Raw genomic sequence first — 18,072 nt, forward strand, 5'->3', positions numbered from 1 at the left:
ATAGAAACGATGCTGCGTGTGTGTCCTCATGTCCAACTATGAATATGCGGTTACATTTGTGTGTGTGTGTGAAGTCGTGTTCTCTCTGCGTATAAAGAGCTGGGCCGGAGCTGTTCGTGTGTGTTTGTGATGTTCCCTCCGGGTGTGAATTAGCTTGCGGTGTAAAGGCCATGCTTCACACTGAGACAGACCTCTGATCAACTGTGTCGAAAACACGGATCATGTTAAACTACTCCTCTCCGCTTTCTCATTACTTACACTGACTCTTGCACTCCTCTTCTTCACCCTCGCCACTTGTCCCATCTTCACTGCACCCATCCCACACAGCTCCTGCATCCCTCTCTGCCCTTCTCTCCCCTCATTCATCTCTTGGCCTGTCACGTCCTCATCTCATCTCTTTGGAGGCTATCCTTCCATTCCTCTTCCTCTGTAAAGAGGTGCAGCAATGCAGAGAGTACTCAACCGGCCTCTGAATAAATTCCAGCCCAAATAAGATGCTTATTTGTTCCCAGTAAAACCAAGACTTTAGTGCAAAAAATGAGCAGTTCAACAATGTCTTGACAACGTTGCTAGTACGTAATTATTGATTATTATTGATCTTCTTCTTTTAAATATGAATATTTTATGTGTTTGTTGGCTAACTGATGAATGGAAGTGAGAGGAAATATCATAACTGGCCCACTTTACAATCATATCATCAACAGTCATAAAAACAGATCTTTCCTGCAGCACCATTGAGTAATGGGGAAGACAACCTGCAGTGATGACAAACAACTGCTCAGCATGATGTTTCATTACTTGATGTGGCAACCCAAAGGGAGTAACTAATGGTTTTTTAAGTTCTAGAAAGGGCGTTATCCGGGTCATGGTTCCTGATACTTCAAAACATTCGTAATTAATTTGTCACTTGTTCTTTAGTAACGCAAGTTTTCATATCCCTTACAACAAAAGGTCATTGGTTAGGGGACAGAGTAGCTCATGCTGCATTGCTTTAATTTATAGACAAATGGAGCCTCATTTTGGCAATTTTTAAAGCGAATGGTTATGGTTACATTTTCTCTGATTAGAGATGAGTTTACTGTTGGTTGATGTAAATCTAATTTATTGGAAGTTGGGGTCCTTAAGTGCAATTTATTAAACTACTAATATGGAAGAAATAATCAATAGATTCACTGTGTACAGTAAATAGCTACTGGTAGGAGCCTTGAACTTGAGCAGGCTGGCCTTTTTTCAATTCATCTTTATCTTCTTCTTATCTCTGCTGCCTCTCAGCTTGACCATTCTCTTCTCTTCTCTTCTCTTCTCTTCTCTTCTCTTCTCTTCTCTTCTCTTCTCTTCTCTTCTCTTCTCTTCTCTTCTCTTCTCTTCTCTTCTCTTCTCTGTCTTTTTCACTGGTCTGTGTTTATCAGTGCAGTGCTGCTTGGGCTACACGCTCCTTTGGTTTCCATTCATTCTGTGCCTGTTCCACACACACACACACACACACACACACACACACACACACACACACACACACACACACACACACACACACACACACACACACACACACACACACACACACACACTGTCTTGCTCTGTGTCTTATCCCTGCACTCCTGCTCACATCAGCTCATCCTTTCCTCAGCCCAATCTCTCTCTTTTTCTCTTCCATCTCTCTCTCGGGAAAGGAGCATCTTCCTCCTTTCCCGCGAGAGAGAGGCAGACGCGCGCGCGCGCACATACACACACTCAGAAAGACAGACAGAGAGAGAGAGAGAGCGAGGGAGATACAGGGGAGGGCGCAAGAGCGCGCAAGCGAGCCAGCGGGTGAAGTGCGCGTGCTCTGTCACCGCCGCCGCCGCTTGAGAGGAGGAGAGACGTTTATTCAGCTGGTGGATAAGGAAACGAGCGGAGGGCAGGGATGAACAGATAGAGGCACCAGCCAGTGAATCAATGAACGGATCGCGACCTGGGCTTTTTCCAGAGTACCAAACCGGTGAGAGGACACAAATATCGCGCCACTGTTGCTCTTATAATGAATTTATGTGCATTGTTAAAACTGTTTTGTTGCTCTTACGCGAGCCGTGTGTGTGTATGTGTGTGTGTGACAGGAGACAGTCACCGTGTTTAAGAAGTGTGCCGGCATGTGAGGTGCATTCACTTTGACAGTTTGTCTAGACCCTAGCAGCGGGCGCTGCGTGGTGCAGAATTTGGTTCATGTGTGCGTAAATAAGGAGCGAGAAAGTGTTTCGATGAGGCGGAAGAGATAGACGTTGAAACTGAAAGACACCGGAGTGCCCCGCATGACCAGGGAGGTCTCTCAGGTGTGTTGCGACACCGCGGAGTCCTGCCCTGCGCGAGAGACGCATTCAAGTGCCGTTCCAATTAAGCATCTGTCCTGCGCGCAGTCTCCTGTGAGAACCAGCGTAGCCTGTGTCGTATGATAAAAGGATCTTGATCCACGCCGGCTGTTCTCTCAGCTGGAGAGCGAACGATGGAGTAAAATTTACCAAGACCTATAACCTTTGCTGAGCCGGGTTGGGGATTGCGCAAGAAAAGAAGGTGCGGGGACGTAAGATTATGGTTAGGGTTAGGTACACACCTGGGTACTAGGGGACTGTGCACCGGGTCAGGGCGCGCAAGAGTAATAGATTTGTAAGGGGTGAAATAGCAGCACAATAGCGGCCTGTAGCTTCGCATATGAAAGGAAAATCCTGTGAGTTTGAAATAAGGCTGATGATAATCGAAATGTAAAAGTTGGGTGAATACCATTCAGGTTCCTGCATTTCTTTAGAAGAGCTGATTATTGTGACGATTTGTTGATTCTGGTGGTGGTGACGATGATGGCGATGAACGTATTTATGGAAGGAGTTGTGATGATACCAAAGCTGATTGATATGTGACACTTTTAATGATGGCAGTCCCAACATAAATGGATGCTGCTGCTTATAGATGTTACACATTGGTGTGGAGGTGATTTTATAACAGTTGAAGAGTTGGCAACAAAATAATGGAGATGAGGATGATGACGTTGATGGTTTATAGAGCATGATGACGGTGGAGAGTTAATGATGATGGCTGGGCTGCGGGGTACATGATGAGGCTACTGATGAGAACTTTTTCAACAATGATAAATAATTTACCCAAAGATATGTTGCCCTCTCAATAATTCAAGGAGCCAAGCTGTCTAAGGAAATGTAGGCTATAAATTTATCTGCATATCTTAATCCATCCCCAGCATATAAGCAAGAGTAACTCTTTGTGTTAAGCAGCTTTTACACAGGTGCTATCCAGCCACGTCTACAAGGTAGCGATTTTGTACAATTCAGACAAACAAAGCTGTTTTTCTGAATTAATAAAGGGTCAAAATAAGTCTGATGGTTCCTGGAAGGGAAATATATCCACATTTTGAGGTCAGCAAGAGTTTTTTTTTACCTTAAAAAATGATAATACATTCTTTTGCTTTATATCTTGGCTCTCAACTAATCCAAAAGCAGCAACAGTATGATTTTGGCTGCTTGTGTGAGCAGTGACTGTGAATAACTGCAAGTGCAGAGAAACCTGGTGCTTGGAAGGAAAAACACATGCATTTATTCATTATTTATGTAGCGCCTAATCCTAGAAATGTCAATATTGACAATGATTTGGTCAAGTTCCCACATTTATATTTTGTTTCTAGGTCTGTGTGTTTATTGTGTATGCACATAATGGAGGGTGCCTACTAGCTAAGGGTGTTTGCATGCCAGAAATATCCAGGACTTTCCCTGCCTGTCTGTCGTCTTTTCCTGTGACGGTATCCTCAGCTAATCCATTAATGACTTAAACAACACACTCACTTCCCCACAGCAGAGGGTGGTAACCCACATCTTGGCCTCTATTCTTGTCCATGTTAATCTGATTATGTGTTTCACTGGCACCGGTCTCTGGTTTCTTGTGTTGTTAGTGGTTACTGAGCATAGGGAACCTGTTACTTTAAGCATAATGCATCTGTCCAGTAGCTGGGAGGGACAGGAAACACCCTGTGGTCATAATCCTTTTTTCTCCTGTGTGTGGGTGTTTGTTACACACGGTTAGTAGTGCCAGCTTTCAAAACCTTGTTTTGAGTTGTGTACCAGAAGAAGATTATATTGACAATACTGTGAAATATAAAAAAGAAGACCTATTCATGTTGGCAGGAGCATAAAGGAGCAGGAACTTCTATTAAGCTAGAAGATACATTTTCATGTTCTTTTAATTGATGAATTGTTGAATTGATTTATTGTTTGAGTGGTAGGCTACATGTAGCCAAATTTCTGTTTGGCCTAATGTTGCGATCACTAATCAGTTGTTTGTTATAACTTCAAGGGCTAAAATATTTCCTGATGGCACTGACTGATTGTTTATTATATTTGTCCATACTGGTCAAAGCCTTTATAGATCATCAAGTTTGAATATGTAAAAGTGTAATACAGCAACTGGTGTGATATAACTAGCAATGAACTGATGCAAGTAAAGACATTAAAGCCAAACTCAAAAAGCAACATACTTTAACATAATAATCTTAGGGGGAAAAAAGTTAAATAAAATAATTAAGACGACAAGTTAGAAAATAATGTGTTTAACGTGGGTGTGAAAAAATCCCCCATATATATATAACATAATGGATAAGCGATATGCACTCAACTCTCTCGTGACAAAGTCATCTTCAGTGATGACTCTAACCCTATGCTTTCATGTCTTTTTAAAATTTTTCCAAAAAAGTACTTTATGCTTGCCTCCAAAGCATAATGATGATAACTTAAACCCAACAGGGTTAATATATCATGCCAAAGTAGTTGCGTTCCATTTTATGATAACTGTACCAGAATTCTAGTTTGGCTGCCCTGATGTGATTATTAAAAGCAAACAGTAGTTGGACGTAATATTAACACGGGATCTAAAACAGATTGTATCACATAGAATACACGGCATAGTTGCATGAATCTAATTAAAATGATTGCGCACATTATTATTAAATAGTGATTTGAACTTAAACATTAACAGTCCTGTGAGTTATTGTGCTCATCAATGGGGACTAGAACAACACTGAGATAATAGCTCAACTAACTTATGATCTCTCACAGTTCATAGCTTATCATCTGTAAAATGACAAATGTGATCTTTACATTGACTTTGAGTAACATTTGGGTGAAGACTAATTAGGTGATAATTATTTGTAGGTTTATGACCAGTGCTCTAGTAGCGATTCTTGTGAATTGTGGATGAGCAGATGGCATGAAGTCGTGAAACTGGATAAGCTAAAAGAAAAAGAAAATTAAATGTATTGCTAAAAAAGCAGCTTTGTTGTGTAGTGGTTAACAAATTCCATGAGAAACACAAACCCAGCCTCAGGACGTCACAACCAAATTTAATCCTGTGACCTGAGCATATCACCTTATGTGTGGGAAGTTCTCCTCTTTGAGAGAGATTCTGACTTGAAGGGCTATGCTAGTAGCATATTGTACTTATGGTATGGCTTCTTTCAATTTAACTATTAATGCTGCTCTCCAACTGTCTTTTGCATGGAAGAAACTGCAAATTTGTCATGAAAGCCTTTACCAGGGTGTGCAAGTAGGCCTTGCAGTTTGTATTTAGTTGATTCATTAGTGCAGTGACATCAAAAGTAAATGCAGGACCCATCTTCCTCTGCATCTGAGATGTTACCATCTGGAGTCTATTTGTGATTCAGTGCCCTTGCATTGATGAAGTGAATTATTTTAGTTACAACATCAACAATGTGGTTTATTTTTTAGCACTGACTAATACAACAACTCCTGGTGTGTAATATAATGCAAAAATACCATTAAGGCAAACAAAAGGATTGATAAGTTACCACCGTGCTACTCTCTAACTGGTTGATTTGAAATTGTGTTGCCACTGTAGATGCTCTAGCTAAAAGGTAATTTCATGGTGGTTGGTGAGCTTAAAGGGTATGCAATGCAAAATATGTGATTAACTAAAATGTGGGCGGATCATAAAATATAACATGAAACAACAAAAAACTATAGTACAATATCACATTTAAATGTATTAGAATTTATTTAATTGTAATCGTCTTTTCAATTATTAAGTTATTGTTGATTTTAGTATGGAATCTTTGCATACTATATAATTGCATCGCAATTATTTTTAATATTTATTTAAAATTGAAATATTTGAAACTATGTGTATTGGATTAATTATATTGTAAAATGCCACCTCTTCCCAAGAGGGATCATTAAACTTTCAGCTCTCATCCCCAGGCTTTCTAAGCTATTCGCCCTCATTGTTTTAATTGTGTTTATCTTGTGTATGGACAGCGGCTTTATCCAAAATCTTAAAAGTTCACTCCATCTCCATCATTTGTTTTGGCTGCTGTTTGAATCTAGATAATTTCATGAGGCATTTTAATCTCTCTGCAACTGAACAGTGAGTCGCCCCTCGAGGTTTAAAGCACGGCCTCCTGCCTACAGGTTGATTAATTAAGTACACTAACACAATAGAATGAGAGGACAGTGATATATCGAGTGGTTCATCTCTTCTCTCGCTGCGACACGAAGCCATTGGCCTATCCTTTTATTTGACACAGTGTTTGACATTCATGGAAAGTGGCCAGTACCCATGGGTGGCGCCCAGTGCCACATCACATAATGGCACCTCAGTGTTTGCTCGACCGGAGGAAAACGCACTGTGAGTTAAGACCAAGGAGTGAACTTTATAATATCAAACTCAAAGCTTAACAGTCAGTATGGGCATTTGGCAATTTGAGCTGTGAAATTAGACATTACAGCACGATCTAAATCATAACGCAATGAGAGAGAGTGAAAACGCGTTCAACATATTGTGACTAAAGCACAGATGAAATTAAAAATAAAGCGTTGCATCATGGCAAAGAGTCAAAGAAGGCTAAATCCTGTTTTAAATTTCAGTAATCATTGACACAGTCAACTAATTGCAATACAGGTTCCAGATATAGTCTGATTTAAACACCTCTGAGTTTAAAAATCCTATAAAAAGGACGGTTGCAGATTTAATAACATCCTGATATCCCTCACAGGTTCAGCTAGGTTGCCAGGGCCCTCACATCACTCATTCCACTCACTTTCAAATTGCTCTCAAAGTCTCAGTTTATGGCCAAATGGTGCGATTTCCAAGCTGGACAGCAGTTTGAGGTGTCTCAACAGTGATCTCACTTGCATGGCAAACTGATTTAGCCCTTACTCCTGTATACTTCAATTAATCCTTCAGAGGGAAACTACAAATTATGAACTAGTAGCCTGAAGCATTGAGTGCATGCAGCAGTTTGCCTGGTCCACATTTTCACTTGACTGGCAAACGCATGTCAGGATTCCAAATATCCAGATGTCAGGATGTTATAGTTCTGCTCAACATTAATCAACAATTAGTAAAATCACCTATTTGTATATTCAGTGCTGGAACTCTTTGTATTTATCCAAATTGATATGGAAACTCATACTAAAAAGCCACGAGGAATGATTATTGGAACTATGACAGTCATAAAACATCAGTTTAGACAAAAGTAGGTATGTCAGGCTAGAAAAAGGAGTGTTGCTTTAAAATCTAATATCTTTATAAGACATAATTGTTTTCTGCATTTTTGAGTTAGTTTATTTATGTCTTGCTCCTTTTTGCTTATCTCCACAAGTAAGTGGCAAAAAAGTGCTCATTAACCAACTGTAAAACAATCTATTATGCAATACTCTCTATGTACTGCTGTTAAGTAAAAGGGTGGAGCAAGGGGTGTATGGGTTTAAAGAGGCAGTTTTAAAAATGAGGTAACACAGTGGTGACTCAGCCTATGGCCAATTGATGAAAGCACTCTGATATTTATATAGCTGAAATGTGTCCAACTGACCATTATTTGATTTTTTTCTACAAATTATATTACAGGATAACACAAACCAAACACTTGTTGCTGTTGCAGCGTCATATTAAAAGCATTTAAGCTTAGTTGGCTTTTATTTTGGAACTGTCACGCAAAAAATTCAGTGTCAGTGAGTTGAGTGCTTACCATCATTGGCTAGTCATAAAAAAACAGACTTTTTGGCATTGTCTGGCAAATTAGCTTGAAATACTAAAGGTAGTAATGAAACCAGAAGAAGCAGCCACTGTGAGCTGCAGGCAGCACGCTCAACTCAACGTCTCCTTGTGCAAGCCACAAGGAAATGGATAAATCTGCATGAATTGTTTTTTGAAAGCATGGAAATAACTTGTTTTGCTTTCCCCGGTATTCAGTGATTTACTAGGATTCAATTCTTCAACACAGCCATTTCAAGAGGTCGTTACTAAATGCACATCCATCCATGCTCTTACAGCTTATCCAAATTCAAGGTCGCGTGCTAAATAGACATATCCAGGTAAACAAGCCCTCAGTTATACAGGCTTGATAAGAATTTAGCAATTCGTATTCCATTATCGATATCACTTGTCAATTTGATTCCTTATCAGTTCTCTTATCAATTCTTATTGGCTCTGCTTTGACAGTTCCCACGATCCCTAAGCAGCATATCAGAGAATTCACATTGGTGCAAATTAATTGGATGGTGTGGGTCAAATGTTTGTGCATTACGGGGCGGTCGTGGCTCAAGAGTTGGGAGGTCGCCTTGTAATCGGAAGGTTGCCGGTTCGAGCCCCGGCTTGGACAGTCTCGGTCGTTGTGTCCTTGGGCAAGACACTTCACCCGTTGCCTACTGGTGGTGGTCAGAGGGCCCGGTGGCGCCAGTGTCCGGCAGCCTCGCCTCTGTCAGTGCGCCCCAGGGTGGCTGTGGCTACAATGTAGCTTGCCATCACCAGTGCGTGAATGGGTGGATGACTGGATATGTAAAGCGCTTTGGGGTCCTTAGGGACTAGTAAAGCGCTATATAAATACAGGCCATTTACCATTTACCATGCTGGAAATATTTCCCATCTTTGTTGTGAGCAGTTTTGGGGTCGTTACTGAAAAAAAGTAATGTATTACACAGAACAGAAGTAATACAGTACATTACTGCTTAACGTTCCTTAATTTGTTATACTGCTTGTTACATTACTTTCATGTTCCTCTGTGAAATGATCTGAAACATGCTGTCTCTTAATTACCATTTAACTATATAAACCTACAGGCTACAGCCCCTCACACCAACACAAATCCCTGTCTTAATGACCGGGACGTTACAGACATACATATGATCTTTCTATTAGTATTACACGAAGCCGAAAGCACAAAGCGAAATTGAAAACCAGCACAATGAGATTTTAAAGCAAATGCCACCACATTGATTATACTTTAGAAAGATGAGTGAATGGCAACAGAGACTGAAAGCACGACTGTTCATCTGTTTGTTATCTGATGAAATTCAAGCTATGGCTGCTGTGCTGGGGTTGGCATTCATTCACTTTCACTCTGGGTTCTTGGCTAGCGTAGCATGCTGTCTGGCTAGTTTAGCGTTAGCATGTTGTCTGTCCTGGATGTAGTTTCCACATTATCATCAAGCTCTGTCTTTTGGTGCAATACAAATAAAAGCAGTATCCATTCCGGCATTTTCCTCTGACGACACACGAATTGAAATCAGCTGATTGGGTCGCAAAAGGAAGAACTAATAAGCGGGATTAATAGACAGGCAGACTAACAATTCCAAGGAAATGGCCTAGTGATTCCCATCATTACCTCTGTTCACTAGGGAAAATGTATAATGAAGTTAGTGAATGGTTGCTGTGTTACTAGGTGAAATTGGTCACATGTCTATGTGATTCCTTTGGTCACTAGCAGACTGCAGCACTCACCTGTAGTTAGCATGGATGATACCCACTTGTTTGCAAACACTCCCTAACTACTCCTTAAGGGTAATGTAACTTGAGAAAGGTGTGATGCAAACTTTGAAACGGAGAACGTTCGCCTTCAAAGTAAGAGTTGTGCCTTACTGCTCCAAACCGACACGTTTAAAGCGCAAGTTTTGCTCTGGAGGTGACTGAAGCCCAACTGATGTAAGGGAGGAAGACCGAAGGCACCCCAACAAATTAATGCCTCCGAGTGTGGCTGGATTGTTCAGCTTGGCCTCTGTGGTCATAAGTAGGAATAACAGGATGATGGTAAATGTAACTCGAGTGTGTTTCATTGCTCATCAGTTTGGCAGATACTTCTTCATTCAACTTGGTAACTGAAGCTGCTGGTAGAATATTCCTGTGCCAAATTAACCATGGAGGGAGGTGCACTTGCCAGGACTCCTTGTCTCATTGATCTTGGTGGATTAGTTAAAATCCCACATGAGTTCTGCTGCTCTCAGTCATCTCTATGTCCTTAAGTCCTTGGGTCTGTTTCTAATAAAATAACCATCATCATCATCTGGCAAACAATGACAGGCTTTTCCACAAAATCTAAAAATGTGCACGTATGTAACAAAAGTTGTTGCAGAAAAACCAAAAAAACTCTTTTGCAGACAGACACATTCGATAGTGCTCTGATTACAATTATCATCCCACCAGATTATGTTTAAAGATGAGCCGAGCATTGATATGCAGAGAGGCTCCCCCTGCTGCTGCTAAGAATAGAAAACACCGAGGTGGAGGAGAGCCGTTTGTTTTCTGAGTAACCTCAGCATATGATACGCACACTTGGACTCACCACAGTGTGTGAGAGGTAGTGACTGTGTCTTTGAATGTGTCTTTCTCTATGTCTGTGGCTGTCTGTGTCTTGCTCTGCGTGTGCTTGATCCTCATGCGGTGATTCACAGGGCAGACCGTCCCGGATATTTTGCTTATGGTCGTCTGCAGTGCTGTTGTTGCTTTAAATTACATTTTAGGGATGGCTTGGTGCTTGGCAGAATAAAACGGTGCTAAGTGAAGAAAACTGACTAAAGCAGTTACGATTTCTGGAAGATAGAAGAAGGGACAGAGGAGAGGGTGAAAAACAGACGCAACCCTGCTTGTGTCCTTTCCTCGCTACTCTCTGAGGCCAGAATCAGTGCAAGCTGTTCTTTTAATATCATGAATGGGAGGAAAGATGTGAAATGGACAATTGCAGACTTATCCAGCCAACTGTGAAAATGGGCACAGATGAAGAATACAATGACCTTTTAAATCGCTTAAGCCCTAGGCCAGTTTGTGGAATTTGTGTATGGAAAAACAAACTCAATCAACTTCAGTTGCTGGCTGCTCCACAAGTGAAAATGAACAACCTTGGGCTCTGCTTATAAAGAATGCTTTGAAGAATTTTTGAACTACAGTAAATTTCACTCACCAGCCCTGGGTGACACTTGAAAAAACTCAAACAGTATTTACTTCCACCATCTAAATCTGATCAGAAATTAAACACCCGCTTTATAACAAAGAGTCAGCGACACTGATGATGGTGAACCTGATCTAAAAAATCTGACCTACAACCCTGCCAAACCTGGCAGTTGGTGGGACTATGTAGCCTCTCCATTTTAGCCATTTGAGAGCTTTAGAGAGCCAAATGTACCCGGCTTGGTGTTTGGAAATGGTGGCTGCAGGTTATGGAAAAGGTTACAGTTTTTCTGAATGGACAGGTTTGCACTGGATGGTTGAAGAAAGAAGTGTACGCTCTTTTAAAAGAGGAATGGATAAAATCCTGAAGTGGGTGAACGTGGGTGAACAGGTTTACTTTCTGTTGGTTTCCTGCCCTGTTTTTTCTTGCATTTCCTGTCTACCCTTATGTTACTTTTCCACTTTAATTTTCTCTGTGTGTCCTGTCTTAATGTCTTTCTTATCTGCTTTGTCATTCTTGTATGTGAAATTACTGTCTTAGATGGCCCCAAAAGAGAATTTTTTCCAGGAGATTGGGTTTGTGTCGTATGTGAAACCAAAAGGTCATTCATCCATTTTCTTCTGCTTATCCAATTGCAGGGTGTGTGTGTGTGTGTGTGTGTGTGTGTGTGTGTGTGTGTGTGTGTGTGAAAGCATGCTTTTGGACACACAGGGACAGGGGGAACATGCACAGTCCACACGGAAAGGCCCCAACCTGAATTTGAATCCAGAACCTTCTTGCCTCGAGGTGCCAGTGCGAACCACTGCACCACCATGCCACAAAACCGAAAGGCAATGTTGATTCATTTTTTTCATACTAGGTTGACTCAGGGGCCCTTTCTATTGTGACTTTGCGCGTTCTTCCTATGTGTGTTTGGTTGAGTTTCGGATTCAAATTAGCCACAGGTCTGAATGACTGTGATTCGCAAGGTTCCCAGACTGCAGCAGCTCTAGCCCCCCAAGCACCCTGAATTGGATAAGTGGTCAATAAAACAGATGTAAATGATGCATATTTTTTCTTCTTCTTTTTTCGAATTTCTCAGTTTTCGCTCATGGTTAGACGAGATCTCGACAACAGAACTAGTCTGCTAGCTGTGGGATAAGATTATACTTTGGGTTAAAATAGATCGCATTTTATGCATTTTCACAACAATAGCAGTGGTCACATGTTAGCTCTTCAGAACATTCTGAAGGCGAACTTGTCCTTTGTCCTGTTTTTCACCAAGCTATCACGTTACATCAAATAAACTGGTCAGTTGCAATCATGGTGCTGGTGCAACATTAACACCAACGCAGCAATATCAAATTGCCCCTCCGCCCCCCTCCTCACGCCTTCTGTTCTGTCTTTGTCTGTCCTTTTAACCTTTTCTGTGTGGCTTCACATCAACACTGTCAGAGCAGTTTATAAAACAAATAGACCTGATATCCTGAAGTCCTGGTAATTCCAGGAATTCTCCATTTTCTCGAGAAAAGACACCCCTATATTTCTTCGCTGTGTAAAACAAAGCAGATCTTAATCTGTTTTGTGTTATATAGCAGACAAAGCCCGCACTCCTTGCAATGCGTTTCTTGTGAGGCGTACAGGAATACCAAAATGTGGCTTCAGATAATCCATGTAGTGTAATGTATGCAGTATCATAATGCCATTTACAAGTACAGTGTTATGCAACTCACAATCAGCATAATCTTCCTTCGCTTTTCTATGGATGGGAAGTCACGGATGTGGTTTGTTCACGCTCCCAAACACACACACACACACACACGCACGCACACACACACACACACACACACACACACACACACACACACACACACACACACACACACACACACACACACACACACACACACACACACTCTTCTCTCCCCAAGCGCAAGTCATATTGCAGATGTTCATATCCAGTATCTGCCAGCCTCTGTTTGTTTGTTTTTGCCTCTGTGCATGTGTGTGTGTGTGTGTGTGTGTGTGTGTGATGTTGAGAGGTACTGGCAGCACAGTGCTCAGACTTCCATCCCTTGCTAATGTCACACACAGAGAGGATAGCAAAAAGCCCGAGGGAGCTCGCATGCTAACCCCCACCTCCCCTCTCCCCATCTCATCCTCAACACGTGCACGCACACACACGCATACACACACATATCATGCATAAATAAGTTAGTATGAATGCTGAGCGTGAACATTTAAACTTCCGCGCTTCCATGCGCACTTTTTCCTTTGCTCATGGATTTAGTTTTTGCTGCAGCGACTTACTCTCGCACACGTCTATACAGAGCCTTTACTTCTGTGTCTCTTTTTTAACCTCTGCTGCCGGGCCTTGATGACACACACACATGCGCTCACGTGGAGTTTACAAATAAAAATCATCACACCTATACATAGCAACACTCTGTATCTCTCTAAAGTACAAGCGGACTTAAACGCGAGGTCCTGGGGGAACCTCGGTCTTTGAGTGTCTGCGCTGCGCTCGCCCTGCGTGCCTTTACACCTCCACTCAAAGCTTCTCTCCATTTTTATGTCACAGCCTTTTGCAGAAGCGGAGGCATTTAGTCTGTGTGACTTCCAAGTGGTACTACAAACAGTAAAAGAAATAAAGGCTTGGAGCAGTCGTGCATTTAGTCAAATTTTGCATATTTGTATCATATGGAATTCTTTGTTCTTATCTGTATTTGTTTAGACTCAGGGATAATGTAACACTTGCTTTGATGCTGATGTTAATGCCTCTAGGCCTCTGTTTTACACCATTTGCGGTCCAGCCTATAATCAGTATTGATAAGGACATTGGTATTAAATTAATTTCTAAATTCATGTCTATCTATGTGGCAAAATGTGAAATGTGACCAAAAAGTTCTGGGAGTCGGTGAAAATCTCACCCAGTTAAAATTTGGCCCTTTTCACATTCAAGGTCATCTTTTCAGGCATGTCCACACAACTTCCAGTGCGGCTGCTATTTTTAGATCCCATTCTGGCCACTTACACCAAGCGATGCACGATTTCATCACTGACCTCAAAGTTGCACGGAGAGCAAACATCAACTTCTCTTTCAAACTGACTCAGGTCTCATGTGGAGGATCGTCTCTGATGTTCAGAGCTTCAGCCAATTCAGTTGAAGAGGGAGCGAGCCAGGTGAGTCGTTCTGCTTAAACATTAATTGTCCATTCGTCCGCCAGGTGAACCTGTCAGTGCAGTATTCTGGTGTAATGCAACTTGGAGTTGATGATATGAACTGCGGTGCATGGCAGTGTGCCATCTCAGAGCACGGTGAATACAGTTTTTTGGCCACACGAAAAATGTTCTCTCACAGGCTGGCGCACTAACTGGAAATGAAAATCAAGTTGAAGGATCACCGTCTTGACACACTGGAGGAGATTGAACTTTAAGTACATACAGTGCATGCAGTGCTCCAAAAATGGCACGAGTGCTGGGAATACTTCATCTTTGCCAAAGGAGATTTTTTCAAATATTTTGAATTCTATTTATCTGAAATTATTTGATTATTAATACAGTTGAATGGATTTATAAGTAGAACTTTACTGTTTTTGTTGGTCTCGATGATGCTAGCTTTTCTCCCAGCGATACAGTGTTTATGCAAGAAAAACTGTTGGACCTGGAGCATGCAACATGTGGGGGGGAACTGTGTCTGTGTATTACAAGTCAATGTTGCATTTGATTCATGTAGTGTTATTCACCCTCTATAACAGTAATTGCTTATTGCTAGCACAGACAGAACTGAGGGGGCTGCACATATGCCACAGAGCAGAGGGAGACGGAAAAACACTGGGGAGGTTATTTCACATTAACTGTACATGTGCGAGAACGCTGACTTAGACGTAACCTCTATTACATCCTTGGCTTAGTGAAGATGAGTGAATGAATACGACTGATTTTACCCAGTGACCTCCAGCAACCGCTCACCAACCAGTCTGGGAATGCACATTTTTTCCCTTACGACCGGTGACTGCCCGATGGTTGCTGTCCAGATCATTCTCATTCCCAGTGCGTAACATACCGACGATTTGTCACATCGTAGGTGTCTCATAGTAACACGAAAGGTACCCTTCGGCGTCCTTATGATCCACTCCGGATTCTCAATCGAATCCAACAGAATGCCGCTTGTGCCTGCAACACACGCTCCACCCTTCCATTCCAGCACCAACCATAACCATAACCCTATCAGATACAACATACAGGCGATTTGTCACGTAGTGTCGGTATGTGACGAGTTGAGATGAGAACATGACATCCAGAAAGACCAGTGTCACATGGTTAGTGCTCACACGACTGCAGTTTATCAGTATTATGTGTACTGTTTATAGACAGTATAGTAGATCTAAAGGTGCCGTACATTGATTCCATAGCAGCTTAAATCTAACTGGTTCCACAAAGTGCTTTACACTGTGTCTTGGGAGAGGACATAAGCCAAAATAGCTAGGAACGACTGGTTCAGTCTGAAGCATCTTATTTAAAAAATAATAACAAAATCTACTTTTGAAGATTAACTATTAATTACAGAATGTTGCTAAAGATTTGCTATAAGTGCAGACTAGCATATAATTGAAATATAATTAGTCTAATTTCTTTAATTTACTGAACTAATTAAATCCTCAGATGCTTTCCCAAAACCTCTCATCTCGTTTCTTTTACCTTCTGTTCCACCAAGATTTTATTTTCATCATAGCTCCACTGCTTCTTCACTGTTTTCCTCTAACTAAGAGTCTGCAAGTTCTTTGGCTAAACACCTAACTATGTTTAGAGTTGAGGCCTGATCTCTCTGTCCTCCGTTTCTTTAATTTCAAAAGTAAATACCCCCGCAGTGATAAGAAATGACTGCTTCTTTGAACGGATGCAAAAAGAGGTGTGCCGCGGCGCGTGTGTGTGTCCGGGTGTGCAAGCGATGCCAAGAAGAAGTACAGTTTGATGGCCGAGCAGATGGATAGCACGACTGTGTTTCATTTGTTTGTGTTCGGCAAATGGCAGTGACAGAGCTGTGGTGAAACTAATAAAGTTAAATGGAACCACGTCTTTCATTAGCTCAGTGCTTTCCTGTATGATAAAACCCCCGCGCTGCCCTTTCCTCGCTTTACAGGAGCAACTCAGAGAGGCAGTGAAAACACTCCATCTCTGAAATGGATTTACAAAAGAGCCCATTATTTTCAGTGAGAAAGATGAAAGACAACAACAGCTTTATTTTCACGTTCACGCTGACACAAATGCCCTTTTGAACGTGGTAACACTGAGGACTGAGTAGCTGGGAGAGGAGGCCAAACCAAACTTCAATGAACATACAGATAAGCCCCCCCAAAAAAAATCGATTTTCCACGTAATGCAAGCATCTGAACAAAGCATGTATATGTGCAGTGAAGGGAGTAATACACAGAGAGAAAGCCTGGATTAGAGTATTTAGGAATGCATGTCGTCAACTCGTGTTCTATTTTATTTTATTGTCCTCCTGTGTACCTCTCCTTTTCGAATGATGGTCATCCCTTCCTAAATCCAATCAGGAAATCACCGGCCATGACAATCCTGACTGCACATACACACTCCCACACACACATGAACATGAAAACATACAAGCCACCAGGTCCAGTGAAGCAGACACTTGCAAGATTTCACGACTGCTAATGCATGCACTTGTGAACACATCGTCACACGTACACATTGCATTCTGTACTAGCCTACAGTCATGCATGCAACGTGTCTGGACAGCTTGTGTGTGTGTGTTTGTGTAAGTATGCATGTGTGTGCGGACTCTTATCAGATTATATAAGCCAGGTTTGGGGTTTATGCTGCAGCACCAGATTACGCACAAATGGATTGAAGAAATGGGTGGGCAAGAGGAGGATAGGGGAAAAAGACTGGAACAAAAATGGATAAGTAGAATGGGAATTTTAAAGCAGGATGAGGTGTTACACGGCAGGATCTCCACTGATTGAATGGTACGTTGAGCTGAGCATTAAGAGACATTAATAAGGACATATGGCAGTGATTGTGGAAAGAGAGTCAGAGGAGATAAAATTGGTAAACAACAAAGGTGGGAAATGACAGAGATAGGATGAGCGAGAGCACCAGTGTGAGATGAGCAATGCTACTGGAAAACGGGGGGAAAGAGGAGACGGCTGTGAGACAAAAAAGGGGGAGGGATAATGAGGGAGACAGACAGGAGGGAATCTAACAAGTGAAATGACGAGACAGGCGATAATCAGCAAGAAGATGTGGCAATAAGAGGAAGTGTCGATGAGAAAAGCTGAGAAAGGAAATAAAGTAGCAGACAAACAAGAATAATGAGGGAGAGAGGGAAACGGTAGCCATCCTTCTATCACAGTAAATCCTATAGCAACACTGGAAGACGAATTTTCCTTCTGTATAGGGTTTGCATCATACAACAGCTGTCTACACAACTATTCGGTGTGAAGGTTATCTGTGATTATGGAATCAGTACTATCTACGGGTAGATCGCTGTCCCACCAAAACAGGATTTTAACGCTGCGCCACTGAATATTTATATATTAACAATAGGTCGAATTACTGCGCGTGTGTCTGTGTTTCCAGTGACAAAAAATGAAGATACAGCAAAAACAGCCGAATCGGGATTTTGCCTTTGATGTCTGTCCGTTTTTTTTGAATACGAAACACTCAGTTTAATAGGTACACCCAGCTAAGACTGTTGCACACTTCAGCCTTCCTGAAAGTCACAGTGCTGAGGCGTAGCTGAAACTCAAAGAAGTGCTGATTCTACCACTTTAGACAGTTTACAGCCATTTGCAATCTGAGATGAGGGAGAAAATGAGCTATCAATATGGAGTGGAAAACTGTTAGATTTAGACTGGGTGGAT

The 18,072-nt window shown here is 41.7% G+C and overlaps 1 protein-coding gene across 2 annotated transcripts in view; it reads left to right on the forward strand.

Annotated features, from left to right (window-relative positions):
- The first annotated feature begins 1,446 nt into the window (after window positions 1-1,446).
- The window catches only part of slc8a4b (solute carrier family 8 member 4b), a 127,519-nt gene continuing 110,893 nt past the window's right edge, over window positions 1,447-18,072 (forward strand). The window contains exon 1 of one of the 2 annotated variants that reach the window (XM_026161718.2): window positions 1,447-1,978. The gene's annotated coding sequence lies outside the window, so the exon portion shown is untranslated. The remainder of the gene's footprint in view (window positions 1,979-18,072) is intronic. The other variant, XM_026161721.2, reaches the window with a different exon arrangement.

This window comes from Astatotilapia calliptera, chromosome 3 (assembly GCF_964374335.1).
Source record: "Astatotilapia calliptera chromosome 3, fAstCal68.1, whole genome shotgun sequence".
Taxonomy (NCBI): domain Eukaryota; kingdom Metazoa; phylum Chordata; class Actinopteri; order Cichliformes; family Cichlidae; genus Astatotilapia; species Astatotilapia calliptera.